The following is a 22432-nucleotide window of genomic DNA, read 5'->3' as shown; positions in this document are numbered from 1 at the left end:
CCGGGGTTTCTCTGGTAAGTAGAAGTAACGTGTTGCTGTGTTTGTCACAGAGTGCCGTAGCCGTGCAGTGCTCCGCCTCCTTTCACAGTCACACTGACACACAGGTGCGCGCACACACACACACACGTCCACCTCCTGGCTGCTATGCAGAGTGCAGACCCAGCTCCCGCCTCCAGACCCAACTTTGAGAATAAATTAACGGCGCAAAAACAGGTGTGCCTGACAGAGTACCTACTTTGCTTGTGTGACAATCGGTGGGATCTGAGTGCCAGCAAGTCGAACATGAATGAAACTTGTTATTTTGTTCTCGCATTCAAAATTCATAGGGGCTGCAGTGAGCAGGTTGGCGGTGTTGGGTGGACAAACAAACCAGGCGGTGGTGGAGGGAGGTCTAGTTCAATGTTATCTTATCCTCCGCCATGCTGGACCAGAGCCTAGCAACTCTAAAATTAGCCTCTTCATCTAAACACAGACTTTGGTGTAGCAGCCACTCTCTCTGATGGGAACTTGGCGTGTGGCTTGAACACAACACACAGAACCAGAACCAGAACCAGAACCACACACACACACACACACACACACACACACACACACACACACACACACACACACACACACACACACACACACACACACACACACACACACACACACACACACACACACACACACACACACACACACACACACACACACACACACACACACACACACACACACACACACACACACACACACACACACACACACACACCTGACTGTCTCCCATCAGTTAAAATATGTGTGTGCATGTTAGCATTAGCATGACTGTCTCCCATCAGTTAAAATATGTGTGTGCATGTTAGCATTAGCATGATGCTAGGAAGAGAATACGATGGAGAACAGAGCCTGGGAAACAAAATTCCCACAGAAAGAATAACATGGGAGGGAAAGTCACAGTGTGCTCGTCTTCCTCCAAACATGGAGATATTATTCTGAATTTCACCATTCAGTGAAACCACTGCCATCCCTCAACAGTCAGTAACCCTAAAACTCAGAAAGAACTGTCCTTTGAGTCTCTCTATCACACACAAATGTGATACTGAGAGAGAGACAGAGGGAAAGAGCAACAGACAGAGAGACTCAACAACAGTATAAAACTGTTAAGCATAGAAGCTCCTACCATCCATGCTCGACAATTTATCCTTTTCAATCTCACGCCCACATGCTGCTGCGTCTCCAGCTCAGGAGGCTAACTGGTCTGAACCACTGTCACATGGGATGCTGGCCTCCCACTCCTTGCCTGCTAACTGTGGCCCGCTGCCAGGTGGGAAACTGCTTGTGGCCAAAATCATACTGCAGTGCACACCAGCTGAAGAACGTGGAAGAATTAGGGAACAAGCCACCTATCAAACCCTGATGAAAGTCAATGCCATGCACAGTAATCCGCTAAATGAACGCCAACCTCCCTCTCTGATCTTGCAGTGTGCAGGACAGAGAGCCTAGGTCGGGCTAACCCGGCAGGACAACAAAGCGCCGGCCCTATCTCTCTTCCCCTCTCTCTGGGTCCATGCAGCCCCGCTTGCAGACTTCACATTCCTCTGCTGAAGATGTGAGCGGCCTGCCATCCTGCTTGCTAATGGTGACTTACTCGGCTTCACAGAGCCGTGCCTGTTCTCCGCAAACAGACTCCTTCTATCTGCCATTAGTATGTGGCCTGCCTGAGGGAGGAGGGGGGCAGCGGGTGAGGAGAGGGGAGGAAGAAGTGAAGGTTGGGAGAACAAAGCTCCTATAGTTGTCTCCAGCCGGGCCGGGCCGGGCCAGCAGGGGAGAGTTATGTAATATGACTGGCAGGGCCCACTAGCCTGTTCACAGAGCTACCACACACTGAGAAACAGGGCCCTGCTTCAGAGTGGGTCCGGGGAGGGACGGACACTCAGACCTAAAGATATATAATATACACATGGCGAAAGAGAGAAATGTGAATACAGTATGAGAGAGGGCACATAAACAACATACTGTATGCTGGGAATAAGCAGGTAGGAAAGAGCAATAGCAATCACAGGTCTTACATCTGTACGTCATCGCACACACGCACACGCACACACACACACACACACACACACACACACTAAGGCTGTACCCTAACCCTTATTTTAGGACTCGAACTTCGGCAGGAATTTTCGAGTGAACATTCGGACCATTTGTTTCTAATTAATTAAAAAAATAACCGTCTCGATCAGAGCGCACAGCGCGTCTCCCCCGCTCTTTATCAATATCTCTCGTCGTCTCTCTCAACACACACACACACACACACAGGGACGAATTATTTTCTGTGCGTGTGTGTGTGATCAAAAAAGCTAAAAGCTGCAGTTTACATCCACTCTCTCGGTTCTGCACTGCTGTACTGTAAGTATAGCACTTTCGGTTCTGTCGAGGGCAGTGCAACACAGCGCAGCGAGGGAGAGCGAGAGAGATAACTAACCTTTTTCTCAAATTGTGAGAGCACATGCTGCTCACATCAATGTAGGCTCGCTCCCGTTGTCTTTCTGTATCGTGGTTCCCTCACTCGAGCAATGGGTAGATTGCTCACCGTTTGGGGGCTTTGCACCAAGGCCCCCAAACGGGGAGCGATCTACCCTTTTCACCACAACGCATTGGAACGGGGATCATCGTAAAGTCGTCTCTCTCTGTGTGTGTGTGTGTGTGTGTGTGTGTGTGCGTGCGTGCGTGCGTGCCGCGATGAGAGCACGTGCTGCTCATATCAAAGGCTTGCGCCCGTTGTCTTTCTGTATCGTGTGTGTGTGTGTGTGTGTGTGTGTGTGTGTGTGTAAACCTGACTGAGGTAGAGTCAGAGAAGGGAACGCAAGCAGCGCGAATAAGAGAAGGAAAATCATTTTGTCTGTTGTGTGATTGGCTTGTTGGTCAAGGAGAGGGACAGCACAACAAGGGAGATGGACATAACTTCTGACAGGAATGCACTAGAAACTTACTTTTTTTGACATGCTCGTATCACATTCTCGCCGAGATATATTTTCGAGTTAATAAAATAAAAAAATAATAATATTTATTTTTATAAAAAAATTAAAATAAAACAAACGAATGGTTCAAACCCATTAATTAAGATTCGAGTGCCAACCCTAACGAGCGAACATTCGAACCTTGAATGTTTGGGGACAGCCTTAACACACACACACACACACACACACACAAATGTGGTTTATAAATGGCTTCGAGTCTGTGTTACTTCCTGTGTGACAGTGACATTACTGACCAATCCTTGGTATCTTTACCGTTCACGTGTGTTCAGCGAGCAGCAGCAGCGCAACAACAACAAGCCTGCAGCCTATTGTGTCACGCTGGCACTAATGAAACAAAACACTACACGGTGACAGTACAGGATTATTATTTCATTTCAAAACATTCAAGTATCAGAAGATGATGTAACCCAGGTAAAGTACTCTGCATGTTTAACTAATGTTTTCCACATGTCCAGTGATTTCTGAAAAAGACATAGGCCTAACCTTTTTTTTAATTATACCATCGTTGTTGATATAACATTATATTATGATATACAGTAATATTATAGCAGTGTGTAGGCTACTTAAGGGCCAGTCAACTGTCTTCCGTTGGTTGGTTAGGTGTGTGTGTGTGTGTTAAGGCTGTACCCTAGCCCTTATTTTAGGACTCGAACTTCGGCATGAATTTTCGAGTGAACATTCGGACCATTTGTTTCTAATTAATTAAAAAAATAACCGTCTCGATCAGAGCGTCTGAGTAGCAGTTTTCGGAAGGGCGGGGGAGCAGTCGGTTTGGGGGGGTTCCCGACGGCTGCGCGTCGCTTCCTCCTCTGACAGAGGGGAAGCGAGTAAGCGACGCCGTCAGAAGCCCCCTTGCTCTGGAAGGCCCCCTCACTCAGACACACAACGTGTGTTGTTGCGACAATAACATACAGCCTACCGGTATGTAAGAGGAATATAAACACAAGACCGTGGCGCAAAACTTCATATTTACCCTGCTCTAATGCAACAAAAGTGTGTTCTTCCACACTCACGAGAAGTGGGCACAGGGAAAAAGCAGATCTTCCGTGACCGTTTTGCTTAACAATGATCAGAGTTCACTCCTTTTTGCTATCATGCTAGAGAGCATATGCTAATATATTATGGCTGCTAGTAAGAAAAGCGATCATGCTGGCGTGTGTGTTTGTGAGTGTGTGTGTGTGTGTGTGTGTGTGTGTGTGTGTGTGTGAGAGAGAGAGAGAGAGAGAGAGACGCGTCAGTCTCCAATCACCAAGTGAATGTGCATAGCAGAACAATAAGGGGAGATTTCTTTTAAAAAGAAATATATGTTCATATCGCATTCTCGCCGAGATATATTTTCAAGTTAATAAAAAATAAAAAATAATAAAAAAAATATATTTTTTAAATAAAAGTTATATTAAAAAAACGAATGGTTCAAGCCCATTAATTAAGATTTGAGTGCCAACCCTAACGAGCGAACATTCGAACCTTGAATGTTTGGGGACAGCCTTAGTGTGTGTGTGGTGCGTATATATAATATACAGTACTATTTACTGTAGATATTTCTACTGTATAATCTCTTGTGTCGTGGTTTGGTAATCTGGCCTTTAAAAACAGAACAGCTAAAGCAACGTGACAGGTAAATCTATCTCAACTCAACCCATCATCTCTATTACACCAAGCTGTTGGCCAGATATATTCTATATGACAACTGTTTTAGACAGATAGACAGAGAGATAGAGGTACATGTAGAAACAGAGAGACAGACAGACAGAGAGATAGAGGTACAGGTAGAGAAAGAGAGACAGACAGAGAGATAGAGGTACAGGTAGAGAAAGAGAGACAGACAGAGAGATAGAGGTACAGGTAGAGAAAGAGAGACAAACAGAGAGATAGAGGTACAGGTAGAGAAAGAGAGACAAACAGAGAGATAGAGGTACAGGTAGAGAGACAGATAGACAGAGAGATAGAGGTACAGGTAGAAACAGAGAGACAGACACACAGACAGAGAGATAGAGGTACAGGTAGAGAAAGAGAGACAAACATACAGAGAGATAGAGGTACAGGTAGAGAAAGAGAGACAGACAGACAGAGAGATAGAGGTACAGGTAGAAACAGAGAGACAGACAGACAGAGGTACAGGTAGAGAAAGAGAGAGACAGACAGACAGAGAGGTAGAGGTACAGGTAGAGAAAGAGAGAGACAGACAGACAGAGATATAGAGGTACAGGTAGAGACAGAGAGACAGACAGACAGAGAGATAGAGGTACAGGTAGAAACAGAGAGACAGACAGACAGAGCGGTAGAGGTACAGGTAGAGACAGACAGACAGACAGAGACGTAGAGGTACAGGTAGAGACAGATAGACACACAGAGAGATAGAGGTACAGGTAGAGACAGACAGACAGAGAGACATAGAGGTAGAGGTACAGGTAGAGAAAGAGAGAGACAGACAGACAGAGAGGTAGAGGTACAGGTAGAGACAGACAGACAGACAGAGAGACATAGAGGTAGAGGTACAGGTAGAGAAAGAGAGAGACAGACAGACAGACAGAGAGGTAGAGGTACAGGTAGAGACAGACAGACAGACAGAGAGACATAGAGGTAGAGGTACAGGTAGAGAAAGAGAGAGACAGACAGACAGAGAGGTAGAGGTACAGGTAGAGACAGACAGACACACAGAGAGGTAGAGGTACAGGTAGAGACAGACAGATAGACACACAGAGAGATAGAGGTACAGGTAGAGAAAGAGAGACAGACAGACAGAGAGGTAGAGACAGAGAGAGACAGACAGACACACAGAGACGTAGAGGTACAGGTAGAGACAGATAGACACACAGAGAGATAGAGGTACAGGTAGAGAAAGAGAGACAGACAGACAGAGAGGTAGAGACAGAGAGAGACAGACAGACACACAGAGAGATAGAGGTACAGGTAGAGACAGAGAGAGACAGACAGAGCGATAGAGGTACAGGTAGAGAAATAGACAGACAGACACACAGAGAGATAGAGGTACAGGTAGAGAAAGAGAGAGACGGACAGACAGAGAGATAGAGGTAGAGAAAAAGAGAGACAGACAGAGACACACAGAGAGACGGAGGGAATGAGATAGTCAGGAACTTTCAGTCTGTCTCTGCTCACCACAGGCAAGGTGGAGGATTTGGAGCGGTTAAAAATAAAGTCTGATTCTGATTTACTGAGATGCCTGCCTGGAAACCATGTGACTTACATCACATGAGTAGAGGAGAGAGAGAGAGAGAGAGAGAGAGAGAGAGAGAGAGAGAGAGAGAGAGAGAGAGAGAAAGGGGGGTGGCATAAACACTACACACATTACACCCCCGGTGGCATACTAAGCTTTGTGATCAGTTTCCTTGGTTTCCACTGACAGTAAGCAGATATAGGCGGCTCAGAGTGGTAAACAGCAGCAGCAGCTCCCATTGGTTCACTGCCTCTGGCTCACTACGTGTATGGGGGAGGGAGAGAGACACAGGGAGAGAAAGAGGGGAAAGAGAGGGGGAAAGATAGGAGAGAGAGAGAAACTCAGGGAGCAAAGCTAGCTTCCTGTGCATGGTGGAGTGTGTCTGAGCCAGTGATGCAGATGTTTGGGAACACGGTTACATGATGGAAAGATTGCCTGCGTCACGGTGCAGTTCTCTGTCCCCGTGTCTCTGATCCAGCCTTAGAGAGATGACGATTCGAAGTGTGCTTCAGTTCAGCCCGACAACAGACAAAAAGTGAAATACAAAGACAAAGTCGAGGCCTAACTATGTACAGTATGTGTTTGTGTGAGAGAAGGATGTGCGTGGGGTGGTCGCTGCTGCTGGCCACCCGCTGGTTCTGCACAACAGAGACGGTGACCCACTTTCTTCAGTCTCGCTAATACACAAGCCATGAAGCCATACCATACACACATTACAGAAAGCCTTTGACAAAAGGACAGGAAGGCAGAGCCTAGGTATGCACTAAGCTCTGCTCTTAATACATGCATTCCAGTGGAGAGAGCTCAATGCTGTTGCTCTTTAAGCTTGCCTGTTGGTACAAGCAGTGCCCACACACACACACACACACACACACACCCTTGTATGTCTGGAAGTAGTGCGTGGCTGGCCTGTCCTACTATGTATCCACAAACAGTTTCCATCTAGTCAAAAACACTAGCTTTGAAAAACTATCCACAATTTCCACAATGTGTTTGTTTTGTTTTTAATCAAAATGGGCTCCATAACAGTAGCTATGGCAAAGGCATTGAGAGCATTGTTTGACAGTCATTTTCAGGAAGACAAGGAGAACGAACATACCGATTCCATGGCTGTGGGAGGATGTCAGGGGACTGGATTCCCGGTGAAAAAAAAAAAAAAAAAAGACTGCTTCCACTGCTGAAGAGTCCACAGAATCCTGAAAAACAAGAAGAAACCAGAACCAGGTATTAATTACGTGCACGGTGCTAGGAGTTTCACATTCCTTATGACGGATGGGAGGCAGAGGAGGTCATGTTTCGCTCCCAGGATCACTTCTCTCTGGCAGGGCTCGAGGGCCCCCGACCCAGGCCAGTCAAGGGAGCCATGTGGAGGGCTGGCACATTGCGCCTGAACCCAAACACACCACAAGCCTTTCAGTCCCCAGAAGGATGCCCTCACCCTAATAAAGGGACTACTATACGCTGAGCATTCAGCGCCGTCCCCCATGTGTCACACACTTCCGCCTAATATATACAGATTTTCAACTGAAAAGCATGATGAATTGAAAATGTGGCGTTCTCTTCTCGAGACAGTGATACGACGACGGACGTATACATTAGCCCTTGGCCTGCAGGCGGCCTCCTCCTCAGTCATGTACCACAGGGAGGTCCACTGTCCTGTCCACAACCTTTTGTTCTGGCTCCATGTGTCCTGCCTCTGTGTTAGTGTCTCACCCAGTCTCAGTGGGCGGAAGCAGTGCCCCAGCTCCATACGCCCCTGCATCTAACCCAAACTAACCCAAACCCAGCTGTCCCCTTAAACTCTCTCCCATCTCCGGCCGCCTGGTCCAGAAACACAGCCAAAGCCTAACCCCAGTGTCCCTGAGCCATGCCCAGTCCTGCTCAAGTTCCTATCCCCAGTTCCAGTTGCCCTGCCCCCCAGACCCATCCCTTCTCTCAGTCAGGACAGGGGTTTATCTGGATTTGGGAGGCAGTCAGGGGGCTTTGCAGGGGCCCAGTGTGGGGCTCTGAGGGGTGACATTCCTACATGGCTGTGCGACTGTCACCCAGGCCTGAACTCGCATTTCTTCCATGACACTGGTATAAAGTTAACAGTGAGAGACGCAGGGACCAGGGGCGACTAAAGGGCAATACCGCCATGCCCAAACCAGTGTCTACATTGGTTTACTTGCTCAGAAATATCTATAAATAAAAAATGTCAACGAACACTCCAAAAAGGTAGTATAGGATTACTAGAGTAGTAGAAAGACTGAAAGACCAGGTAGGATGTCAGATGGGCAGACAGGCCCAGCTCTAGTGAATCACAACTCACTACTAGAGCCTTGTTTCCACTGGAATACCATTATATTATATACAGGTAAGTCATTTCCACATTACTGTGACTGTTTCCACGAGAGATATTACTGGTACAGTATGAGTGACTAACAGAAATAATATTAATAATACATCCAGAAGTGCCAAGTGGCCGACAGTCACTTTGATAAACCAGAATGAGTGCAACTGCTAGTTGAAAAAGGTAGCAATGTTCTTCATAAATAGTCTAGAATAGTTAAAGAAGATGAATGAATGCACTTGCTCGTCGGGTAACCTGAAAGTAAACCCCACTTGCCCAAAAGTGGGCAACCATTAGTGTCAATCTATGCATGCAAGATATATCTTTTCTTAGCTAACCTCTTACAGTTACGTCAACATTGCAGTTACGACAACCTTTTTTGCACAATGTACACTAAAAAGATGGCTGTGTTGAAACCATTGTTAAGTTTTCACTGTCAGTGGATCAACACCAGCAGATAATATGGCCAAAATCATCACCGTCCAGAGTCTCAACACAACCATCTATTATGATATTTTACAGCACTGTGTGCCGCCATACATTGACAAGCTTGACGTGAACCCCACAGAGAATCTAGGTTGTATTGTCAAGTAGGGTTGGGTGACGATACGAATCTATCGTCAATCGTGATTTTACGAGTCCAATCGCCGATTATTTTTATTAGGCGATTTTTCGCGATTTTTTCTTTTGCTAAATAATATTAACCTTCAGCGAAATAATGCAAAATGCGAATCAATTTGGGACAGCAAAGTCGTAAAAGCGGCCGGGTGGAAAGTGGAAACCCCCTCCTCTCGTTCGTTATAATGGTATGCTCCTAGAGTCCCGTCAGCATCGGGGGGGGGAAGTTCCAAGTCATGCAGCGCAATGAATGACCCGTGAAGTCGGGGGAAAAAATAAAAAAGGGTGGATGGAGTGACAAATCATTAGCAACAACAAGCTAGGCTAACAGGCTGGTGGTGGTGTTAGCTATTATCTTGTTGCTGCTTCTGATTCAACGCACTGATTGAACTTCACTTCATCTCCGCCTGTAATCTAGGTTATTTTATTAGCCTGGAACTCACCTATGCTTTCTATGGCATAGGCAGCTCCCGGCAGGATCCGGGAGAAACTGTGCGCAGCTGCTGGACATGAGACTAATTAATTAGAGTGACAGAGAGAGAGAGGTGTGTGTGTGTGTGTGTGTGTGTACGGGTGTGCGTGTGTGCGTCAATTTCACAAAGGTGCAGACGATCAGAAATCAGCAGAGAGTGATCGACGTTTGCGCTACTCTATGCCGAATTGAAGTGGACTCGGACCCAGACTTTCTTTTTCTCCCTGGAAATAAAAACGTCTGGGTTTCCGAGGCTATTTTGTTATTGACAACATGAATGAACCCTGACACCAGCGCTGCAAAAACAGACAGATCTACAAGCTCTCAACGCAATGTAAACGGCGCTGCAGAGACGATCGCGTCTGCGGTTCTCAACTTATAGTTGTTGATTACTTTTGATGCAGTAATACAGTGGTTTTCAACCCATTTCATATCAAGGACCGTTATAAATTTGGCATTTGAGCCACAGACCACCATTTGATGAGATGTATCCTGTCAGACCCAAAACTTTGAACATTTTGTTGTCGTTGGATAAGATTGTGTCTACAATTCCATGCCATGTTGATGTGGTGATCAAAATAATTCTTCTACATTCTCTAATTGTGTAGACTTCTTGTAAATTAAGTAATGCAGATGTTGTAACAATGATTTAGCCCTTCAGAGCATAAAATGAAACCAAATGGACCCGGTCATGGATTTGCATCCTCGCTTGTTGTTGATACACCCGGTAGCAATGTAGTGTGTTACAGAGCACCTGACGTCCGAGCCCGCTCTTTCACTACCAATGGCTCCATGATTGATGAGGTTTTCCACCGTGGCGGGAATTGTATTAACCCAATCTGTGCCAGAACGAGATAATAATATTTTTGAATATATATCCCTCTAGGAAAACTTCAAGCTATTTCCACACACGACTGCCCCGAGTCACCGTCAGTATATATGAATAGAGAAGACATCCGAGTTCTCCTCCCATCCACTTGCATTAAGTTGCTCAAAAGCGCATGAGGCGATTTCACTCCTCCTTCCGGGTAGGAACAGAGTGCATTCTGGGATGGATTGGCCCCAAACACATGAACGCGCTGCCGTTGAACGTGCACGAACACGCACGAACGCGAACGAGCGTGCTGCCGTCGTGAACATGCACAATGATAGTCAACGGACCAGCGCGTTCATGTGTTTGGGGCCAGGCTGCAATACCTTCATTCAGCCACTATGTCCATTTCGCCTCAGGGTTTCCTCTGGGTGCCTTCTCTATTCATATATACTCTATAGGCGGAACACGCATTGACCACTGCCTCTGACGACACTCCTTACACCTCCGCCGGACCCCATTCAAAATCGCTCAGTCCACAATCGACAGGCCAAGTCACCGTCACTCACATGTGCTCGCCAAGCGGAGCACACATCCACAACTGCGACACTGCCTCTGACGTCAGTCCATACACCTCTGCGTTTCTCTGCCGGCCCCCATACAACTCTATGGTCCACAAACGGCACCACGTGACAGACACGCGCTTTGTCTCACCACACTCAACATACGTTTGCACCGCGGGACACACACACACACACACACAGAGCTACGTCACCCACACAGAGCTACGTCACACACACAGAGCTACGTCACACACATACAGCTACGTCACACACACAGCTATGTCACACACACACACACAGCTACTTCTCACACACACACACACAGCTACGTCACACACACACACACACACACAGCTACGTCACACACACACACACAAACACACACACAGCTACGTCACACACACACAGCTACATCACACACACACACACACACACACACACAACGCGGGGGTGACGCTCCTATTACGAGCCTCAGTACACATACAATTTACCCTGGGTGTGCGTGTGTCTACGATGTGTGGCCATCCACTACTACATGTGAAGGGCAGAATAATGGGTTTAAAAACACAGCTGAAACATGAAGTGGAGGCCGTCAAATGAGAATTAGTTTTTTCCCATTGCTGCCGCAACGCAACCTAGAGTTGAGCCGCCCCGAAGGTAAAAAAAGCCTACTATTCTGAATCCATTCTAAGCATTAGTTTTGCACAAGAAACTAAAAGCGGCTATAGCCGTCATCACAAATGTGATGAAATGTGATGGGTCAGCACATTTTGGGCACATTTGGGCAAGTGGCCGTTTTTAGCCCAAGGAGTATTTTTTGTGCAAAACTACTGCTTGGAATGGATTCAGAATCATGAAAACCTTGCAAAAACTTGCCTTATATGGATGTTACTGGTAGGATCACATATAAACCCCTTTAAAAATAATTGCTCAATACCGACAGCCGATCAGCAAGTGGATTCATGAATGTATGTATATAGACAATATTTTAGGCCAATAAAAAATACTATATACCAAATTTCACACTTTTAAGTCAGAATGGCAGGGGGAAATTGAATCGAGCACAACAGACTTAGTTGCGCACTGGTGTTGAGTGCAGTAAATTATAGCAGATATACAAGCTTACAGCACGTAGCATTCGTGACAATCTGTGAGCTTGCAGATCTGCTATTCACTGCGCACAACATTGGCACGCAACATAGTAGACCTATAGCCGCGTGCATTCTGAGCAGCTGATCGATGTAACAATGAGTTGAGTGGGAATGATGCTTGGTAGTTTGCTGCATTTTGATGACTTCATGTCATTCACACCGTGGCCATGCCATGGCTACATACACCCCCCAGCCCTCTTATTTACTTTTTTGCAGATCCGAACTGATCTCATAAATGTGGCCCATATGAAGTCCTCAAGACGGAAATCTATCCTGGAGACGGAAATCCTTAAGCCCTGGGAGTAGGTATAAAATTTAGTATTTAGCTTATAAGTTATAGCCTATATCTCGGCTTGAATTAGTTATTGATTGTAGATTGACTAGAGTGATACTCTCCCACCGCAAATAAAGTCCCAAATAGGGCTGCAGCTATCGATTATATTTGTAGTGATTATTCTAACAATGAATTATTTGATTAGATCGAATAATGAAGCTTGAAGAATTTTTTCAACAAATCCATTAACATGGGGACACTGTGGGCACTGGGGGGCGTGTTCCCTCCTCCGCGTCATCAGTGCCCATACCTGAGGCAGGGTTGGCGAAAGGGCCTTTCTGTGTAAAGTGTGCATGTTCTCCCCGTGTCCCCTAGGGTACCCTCACAAAAACATGCCGTAATCCTGGTCTCTAAACTACCGTACCTCCCCCTGGCTAGCCAGGGCGCCGGATGTAGGGGAAAGGAACTGGTCAGAATAACGTGTTCCTTCCACCCACTATGTCCGGCTGGGGAAACTCTCCCCTCTCAGGTGAAAAGAAGCAGCTTGGACTCCTCATGCATAGAAGGAAGCATGAGGTCAGTCCGCTGCCCCCCAGGTTGGCAGAGTAAGCGTGGCGCACAGGATTACATTAGATAATTGACACTGGGTGAGAAAATGGGTTACAAAATTGTGGGATAAAACATTTAAATAAAAAAATAAAAAATAAAATCCATTAACCACTTATATATCCTTATATACTTCATTGTATAACAGTCTAGTGCAATAGTTTTGAAATTAGTCGATCTAGAACGCTGATTTATATATATTTTTCAATGACATACTGTACCTAAAAAGGGATTGATTATTCAATATTCAATAATTTAATCAAATTGATTTTATAATCAATTAAATCAATCAATCAATTGATTATGTTGCACGCCTAGTCTTAACCAGTGAGTAACACAGTAGTTGTGTGTTAGCGTGTCTCTCCATCAACACCAGGCAGGGTTTTCCCAGCGGGAAGCACAGGGTTGGTATAATCCTGTCAGGAGACAGAACACAGAACGGCACTGCCCTCCTAATGCAGCGATAGCATACAGCCAAAACAATCCCCTACTGATGATGACCACACAGATAAGGTTGTCATAGGGCTGGGCAATTAACTGCAAATATATCTAAACCGACAATTAGAACCAATTGCAGTAACCCTGATAATCTTAGGTTAACGGAATAATCCAGAAGCAAAATATTTTTTTCTTATACTGTGTATCAATATTGAATAGTTTGTTCGTAAATTATTGTAATTTCTTTTGTAAAAACAACTTTTTTTGTTTCATAAATATGTACTTTTCTTGTCTAATTTTCACACAAAAGGTTCAGTACTGTCCACAATCAAACATAAACGGTGTTGGATGCAGTACAGTGCTTGTGCAAAAAAAATCATCATCTTCAGTGCCATTTCTGTATATTATGCTTTATGCACTCGGAATTTCATATTCCTTTCATTATGTGAAGCACTTTATGCTGGATTTTCTGTATGAAAGTGAAATATATAATTGTAATATTATGATTATTATTATTATAGGGCAAGCGAATAATGAAGGCTGAGCAACCCACACACACATTTGAGCAAGCCCCACCTCAGCGTACATCTAGATAGGACACTGTCCTTCAATCAACACTTAGAAGATGTTAAGACCAAGGTGTCATCAAGGGTCTCTCACTGCATGACCTGCACGGCGAGTCGCCGCCAAGACACTGGATTTACAAATATCCACGCAAGTGCGGGCACTTTTGTGCCCGGACAAGTCAATGGGAAATTTTCTTGTCTGAAGCACAAGTGCCTCAAAAAGTTCATGACAAGCCCTGCTACAGGCAATGTATGATTCTAAAGACACCGTCACCGGGCATGCATAGCAAACGGTAAAAACGACATAATCACTATGCGATATATCTCATATTAAAACAAAACTGATGCATTCTTGCTGCACATAGGGATTTTCTTGTTTTGGAAATTGTGTTGATCATACGTCCCCTACTAAGCCTTCGTATATTTCAACTGAGGTTGGGCGATATGCCAGTTTTTTCCAATCGCCCATCGTCTGTCCCAAAATCGCAGATGGACGATATATTCGTGTTATAAAAGTAAAGTGAAAACAGCTCACTACAGGTCTCAAAAAACCCAGATCTACAAGCTGGCGCCTTTCGCTACGTGTTGAGAGCTTATAGATCTCTCCGTTTTTGCAAGGTAACAAAATAAGTTACAGGCGGAGATGAAGTGAAGTGAAGTTGAACAGACAAGCAGCAGCAAGCTAAGCTAACATCATCACCACCAGGGCTGGTGTTGTTAGCTTAGCTTGTTGCAATGCTAACGTGTTGGCACTCGCTCCTCGTCTCCACTTCACGGCCGTGCATTGAAGCACGTCGGGTGATGAGACATGAGACAGCAGTGTGCATTCGGTTCGACTGTATATGCTACTGCGGGCTGCTGCTTGGGCAGGAGCATACCATTACAAGGGGAGGAGGGGTTTCTACTGGCGGCTGCAGGCTACTTTTGAAGAGTTGAATTTTCAATAAGGTTGAGTATTATTTTGCTAAATAAAGAATTATATAAAATCACCCTGATAAATCGCATAATAAAAATATTCGCCGATATAATCCAATCCACGATTATATTCGTATCGTCACCCAAACCTAGTTTCAACTAAATAAAAAAAAGTCTATCCTTCCAAACAACTGCAATTATTTGCCAATTATGGTGAAATCAAACCCACGGACTGAATGAGAACGGCAACGTCCTTGCAGAGGACCAAAACATAATTCACTCTCAAATAGCCTCAGAGCACTATTGTCTTATTACGGTAGTAAGTGAGTTGAATGTTAAAGTAGTAATTAAACCACTATGTTTCTAATTCAGTTACCTTTCCCAGGGTTAACAGTGGGCCCAGTCACATAGGACTCTGGTGACGATGTTGGTTTCCCAAATTCAATATGTTTACATGACTGGAGACAGACACTCTGGGGGGCATTGACAGGCTCCTTAGTAACGGCTGCTTCCTAACTAATTAGCTTTGACTCAGCAGCACCAAGAGTGTGTGGGGGCTCGCACGCACGCACGCGCACACGCACACACGCACACACACACACACACACACACACACACACACACACACACACACACACACACACACACACACACACACACACACACACACACACACACACACACACACACACACACACACACACACACACACACACACACACACACACACACACACACACACACACACACACACACACACACACACAAGCTGCTGACAAGTCAATGTTGCCACAAAAGAGAACTCAAATCCTCAGATACCAATCAGCAGCATGGCATGGATTTTTAAGGTGAGCTACATAAAGTGACAAGGATTACACACAGACAAATGCATATATTTTCAATGGGAGCTGGGTGATCTGGGTGATTACCTACACACAGTGCAAACACAATAGCGGTGGTTGAAGGTCAGAGTTGAAAGGCCAACCAACCCCCTACTTAAAGCAGGTTTCCATTTAGACAAGCGTTGCCTCACTACACAAACTCAAGATTAACACCTAGAACGCCCAGGACGAAGTATCTTCGTCTTATCTATAAGTAACGCCCGACGCCCAGGACAAAGTATTGTCCAAAAGACAAAGTTTTCCCTGATAATAAATTAAAGGAAAGGGGTCGCTCACCCTGTCTGGAACTTGCAAAAAATGTTGCTCTTTATTAAGTGGACGTGTTGGTCGTTAGACCTGTCCTTTCCTCTTTTTTTATTATTTATCCCACGATTTTGTAACCCATTTTTCCCCCCTGTGTCAATTATCTAATGTGATCTTGGGCTCCACACACCCTCCGCCAACCTAGTCCCCATATATGGGGGTTAGACCTGTCCTGATGATGGTCCAAAGCAACAAAAGTTTATTTTGCAAGTTACATATCCAGAGCCATTGAGTAGATCATAGTACTGACGTCATCAACTGGCCTAGACTTATATAGGGCATTACCATATAAAAAGGGACACAGACCTACAGACACCCGCATGCACCGTGCAACAGGTACTCCGACACGGGTACAACGGATATTGCATAACCAAGTGGGGCATGCATTTTCCAACTTGCATCGTTCAGAACTTGCATTGTCCCCGAGTAGGCACATCAAACTGCCTCATTCACACATGAGCAGAAGATTTGATCCTCACATCTGTCACGCTGTTAAATGGAAGTTGCCGGTCCAGGCGGTGGCGTAACCGTCTGGGCACCCGACTGGTAATCCAGTCGCAGTGTGCCGCGGGTTTGACTCCCGAGCCCGACACGGCCTTTACTGCATGTCTTCCCCCATCTCTCTCCCGTTTCCTGTCAGCCTACTGTCTGTCCCGTCAAAAAACCAATAAAAAGGCGTAAGCCGCAAAAAAGAAGTTGCCAACATGTGCATTTACTATCCACTCCAGACACCACGTCTTGCCTAATCATTTAAGTTTATGTCAGAACAAGTCTGAAAAAGACATTCTTCAATTGTGCTTCATGTGTGGAAGGGCAGCACCAGACAATGTCCACTTGATTCCCCCAAACATTTTCCAGAGTTCATATGCGAAAGAGGCTTAAGTTCAGGGCTCGACGCTTAGCATTTTTCCAAGTAGCACGTGTGCGCCTAAGTTGAAAAATCTAGTAGCACACAAATTATTTTAGGAGCACGATGAAAAGTTATCAAATAATGTTTTTTTGAGGGGCGCTAGCCCCTCCTATATACAGCTTTAGTCCCCACACGTCTCAATATTTTCCATTGACAATGAACGGAGAAATTAGGTCAAAATTCCAATAATTATGACGTAAATTAAACCATGATGTATGATGATAAGAGTGCCCCTCACTTCACACAGGTGTGATTTTTCTTTAATAAAGTGATATGAGGTAGGGGCAGGCAACATGACAAAATATTATATCACAATATATTTTCAGAAATGATCACAATATTGATATTCCTCTGGATATCATATTTTTTTATATAATCTATATAATCAATTTGTTTTTATACTGATAGACTATTAGTTTGGTATGCAGAATTGCAGATAGATAGATAGATAGATAGATAGATAGATAGATAGATAGATAGATAGATAGATAGATAGATAGATAGATAGATAGATAGATAGATAGATAGATAGATAGATAGATAGATAGATAGATAGATAGTCAATTCATTTTATGAATGGATGGACAGACAGACTATCCGTTTTTATCTTGCTGTTCCATCATGTGAGTGTGACATTTAGACAGTGCAGAGGCTACTCAATGGTGAATTAGTATTGTAACATTCTCCTTGGCTCTGACTGCTTCAGTTCAGACAGAACATCGGACATATAGGCTACACCTCGGCGTGGTGGAAGGAGGTGGTGGGGGGATCTTTGCCTTTTTTACGTTGCTCGTTATGCAGGCCAGTGAGGCCACTGACTAGCTCTGGTCCATAGCTCTAGTCTAATGCGTTGCATTTAGAGTTATGGACCTGAGCTAGCCACTGACTAATAATATATCCAGCCAGGTCGGTCATTCGTATTGCGCTGCGCACACGCTTTTAGCGAGGTGCTAAGCAAGGGTTGTTTTGGTATACCAATCAATCAGTCTACTCCATGTGTGTGTGCACGTGCACTCTTTACGTGCGCGGCTGCACGCTGTTTCACCCACGTTTGGTTAAAAGTTATATCAAGTGATGTTTTAACATTACAAACTTTCTAAATAAGTATTTAGAAAGTATTCAACGTGTCGGGGTCCTAGCAACTCCTTCTGTGCTACCCTGCTGCGTTCGCTCCGCTGCTCAGTGCTGACGGGGAAGAGAACTGAGCAGCAACACAGGGAGGGGCGGGGCGGTGGGAGCAAAGGGGACAGATCTCCAAATGAACGCCGCATTGAGCCTCGACACGTTGTTAGCTTGTAGCTCTGCTCTTTTTGGCGAACGACACCGCCGTTCAGAAATATAGATTTAGGTATAGAACCGCGACTATAGAATGTGCACTTGCTGTAGACAGAGACTTCTCTTTATCACGATTGAATGGTCAAATCATGTAGTCGCACCTGTGCGACAAATTTAATTTTACAACTCGCACGGTGATATTTTTAGTCGCAAATGCGAGTACCTAGTCACACTGTCGAGCCCTGCTTAAGTTATCTTGACTATACGTTGAATTGTCTAGTGAGTCTATATATCGGGAGCAGATCGGGAGGCCCGTTCATAGCGTCATAATTCTAATAATTAATTATTATTATTTAAAAAATATTTATTATAATTTTTTCAGTGTGTATTATCGGACTTCAAAGCATGAACAGCATACAGCACAGCCAATCAGAAAAATACACACAGCTTGATTAAAGAATTATTTTACTTTGTCTTGAAATTACTGTAAGCCGGTATAACTGGTAGGCAGCATAGGCTATACAATGATGCAATCGCAACTCTCAGCGCTGCTAGTGCAGTGCGCACACCAGGAAGTGGGAACAATTACAAACAAACACAGGTCAACATGACATGACAGGTCAAGTACCTGCAGTGACTATTAGCTGCTGCCAACTAGTGGTAAGTGGCCGTACAGGATGAGGCTGAATAATTGACTGAAAAGGCTGATTGGAAGGCTGCGATGCAATGCAATATTACTACTACTACTACTTAGGGATGCCACAAAGTGACCATTTGCCCAATCGAATAATCTACAGCTCTGGCGATTAATAATCGATTAATCGACCCCCCCCCCCCCCCCCCCCCAAAAAAAAAAGAAATAAATCAATATCAGATAAAACTTTTAAGATTTTATATTATGCACATGCAATGGTCACATAACCATTATATGTTGAGTGCATGCTTTGATGGTTACAGTTTTATAATCAGTTTTGATGAGTAAACCTTTGTGGAGATCTTCTCAGTGCCATTCAGGATGGAAAATGAAATCCATTTGGATTTGGGGAGAAGTAGTTTCATAAGGGGCTGGTATGAAGTACTTGATATAAAGAGAACATGTTCAGTTCACTAGTCTACACTCTACTCTACACCTGCCTTCATTTCATCTGATTGTCTGTCTGGCAGGCACTTAACAAGCGATCGTTAACTGTGTCTGTTAGAGAGAGGGGCAGAGAAGAGTGGCTTTGCTCAACTTGATTTATACTTATATTCTCCACTCTGATGAAGGTACATGTTCGATATATCATGCAGCCTTACTTATTAGCCAATATTTTGGCTATTTTTGATTTTCGATTATGAAATATTAAAATCGATTTTGGAGACTGCAACTATTAATCGGAAAATCGATTATTCGGTGGCATCCCTACTACTACTACTAGAAATAATTATAATTACATCAAAAAATTCTAATTTTTTTAGGCCCTGGAAGCTCGAGGCCCGTTTCAATTGAAACGATTGTAACATAATATATAAGGCCGACACTGATCGGGAGATAATTCATGTGAAAGGTGTGAAAAAGGTTGCTGGGTGCAAACTCTAGTGCACACCAGACACCACACAGACAATTCGGCTCATGGTGCCGTTTTGTACCTGCGTTAGAGGAAATAATAGGAAACTAGAACTGCACTCTGTCGAGTGCATACTTGCTTGTTGCACACTAGTAGGCCATAAATGGCCAACTAGTGCGCAAGCAGAGTTGGCCATACGTCATCATTGAGAGCAGTTATACATATACTATATAGAGTATGTAGTTGTAAGTTGATTAGCGGTATACTGTGGTTACTTTGCGCCAAAAACCTTGACAGCCAACCCGCCACTTGATGCGTATGCAAATAAAACAGCAGATTTGTGCCTGGTTTGCTGGGACCAGATTACATAAATGACCATATTTCTTACGTCATCATTGAGAGCTAGTCATACATATACACACACCATGTTCTCTGGTCCCAGCAAATCAGGCACAATTTGCTATTTTATTTTACTGATTATGTATATAGTATACGTATGACTAGCTCTAAATGATGACGTAAGACATATGGTCATTTATGTAATCTGGTCCCAGCAAACAAGGCACAAATTTGCTGTTTTATTTGCATACGCATCAAGTGGCGGGTTGGCTGGCACGGTGCACACAGACCGGGCGAAATTATTACTTGCGCGCTCTGCTTGCGCAAGTAATAACTCTCCATGCAAGGAGGAGGCAGCAGCCTACGTGACTCATGCTCAAACAGAATTGGGAACAAAAACAAAGCAGTGTCGGGTTACTATAGTAACATGACAGCACACTGTAAATGAGGAACAGGGATGAGACAACACAAATGCACACTATTAATGTTAAATGAATAGCGTGTTTTGCTTTACATCGTGTACGTCTAAGTGCGATTGACATTGCAAATGGGATTGTTCAAACACAAATAAAGTCAACACGTGAATGCAGATTCAGATTGAATTGTCTGTCTTTCCGCACCTCTCCCACCCCCCTTGTCGACAAAAACTCGTCAATACAAAAACTAATTGTAAAACGTATGTCATTTTCCTGCTGAAGAGGAAGCGATAAATCAAGCTTACATGCGTAATGAGGTTTCGCATGCTATATAAAACAGCTAGATATGTTGAACTGTTTTTCTTAATGGCTCGTCTTTTAAAAATAAATAAGGTTTTGCTCACAAACCTAAAGAGACAACTAGGAAAGCAAAGTGGGTACTGTGCAGAGCAGCCATATGCAAGTTGTCTAGACATAGTCAATCTGACACTCATAACTACTTTGCTTTTAAATGGTACACGGTTTCCATGTAGCTCTCAAATAATGATTTATGGATCATTGCTTTTCAACAGCACATATCGGTCGGACAGCAACCACTAAAGAAGGCTTAATTGTCATTTAGTCAAATGCCCTGTTTTGTGAAAGACCTAACATTTTCACTGTGCAGTTCCGCATGTTGACAGAACTAGTTGCTCGGGCTGAACAAGGGTAACAGCCAACCAGACAGCCCCAGCCACCTCACAGCGTGCCACATCATAACACACGTTGCGGCCTTGTACATCTGCTTTTTTCAATTGTGAGCATGTACACCAACATTACATTAACAGGATTTGACTGAAGTAAAATGAGATGTGTCCATATGCCCGCTTTCAAAATACTGGGTGCATTTCTGTATGACTTGTTGCTAATCTCAGCCTATTCCTCAGTGGTATCTGCCCTCCATAGAGTTGGCCTTTTGCACATGACCATTCATTCTATATTCCGTTTTGATATTAAAGTTTGGAAGAGAAATGCATCCGCAAGTGGTCAAAGTCAGTAACGGTTTCAAATTAAATATCAAATCAGTTTGACATTTTTACACTGGCCCAACACTAGAATATAGCTTCACTCCAGGATTGAAATGTCAAACCGTTTCAAACACCATTTGTGTCTCAGGGCTAACCTTTGCTTTAACACTTTCAGGGCCACTCTACCCCTGAGTCACCGCCGACCCTACAGGATCTACAGGATCTAGTGACCGTTGTAATGTGTGGTTTTAATGAGAGCTGATTGTCCAAAACAACACCAAGGTTCTTGGTTGTTGGAACCAAAGTTACCAAGGCGTTATCTATGGAAATATGAATATATGGAATATGGAAATATGAATATATGGAATATGGAAATATGAATATATGGAATACGGAAATATGTAAATATTAATGTCATGCAAATAGCCTCCATCCTACATCCTTAGACTCACTAAATAGAGAAAGGACGCAATCAAGTCACCATCCGGAGGTTCTGGGATGCAATACTGTATTCTGTACTGTATGTACGTCGTTGAAGTAGGACTGATAAAATATCCCTGGGACCCATCTAAAAGACCACCCCTGGGTCCTGGGACCTATTACATTGAAAACCTATTTACATAACTGGAATATATATATATATGGAAATATGTATGAACGTATCTGCATGATTACTGGACGTGTCCCTGTTACCCAACAGCTGAAATCTCACCACTGTTTTAGACCCAAAATAGTCCCCAATAGTGTAGGAGACATTGCTACACTTCAGCACCTGTAAGAAGAGGGGGG

At 44.2% G+C, this 22432-nt stretch overlaps 1 protein-coding gene across 4 annotated transcripts in view; it reads right to left on the bottom strand.

The window, feature by feature from the left end:
• ankrd11 (ankyrin repeat domain 11) overlaps positions 1–22432 on the bottom strand; it is a 194890-nt gene that overhangs the window by 127386 nt on the left and 45072 nt on the right. For all 4 annotated transcript variants that reach the window (XM_083792479.1, XM_083792481.1, XM_083792480.1 and 1 more), the window contains exon 2: positions 7298–7394. The gene's annotated coding sequence lies outside the window, so the exon portion shown is untranslated. The remainder of the gene's footprint in view (positions 1–7297; positions 7395–22432) is intronic.

This window comes from Protomyctophum parallelum (assembly GCF_964188405.1).
Source record: "Protomyctophum parallelum genome assembly, chromosome: 2".
Lineage (NCBI taxonomy): Eukaryota > Metazoa > Chordata > Actinopteri > Myctophiformes > Myctophidae > Protomyctophum > Protomyctophum parallelum.
This window is presented reverse-complemented; position numbering and strand designations above follow the sequence as displayed.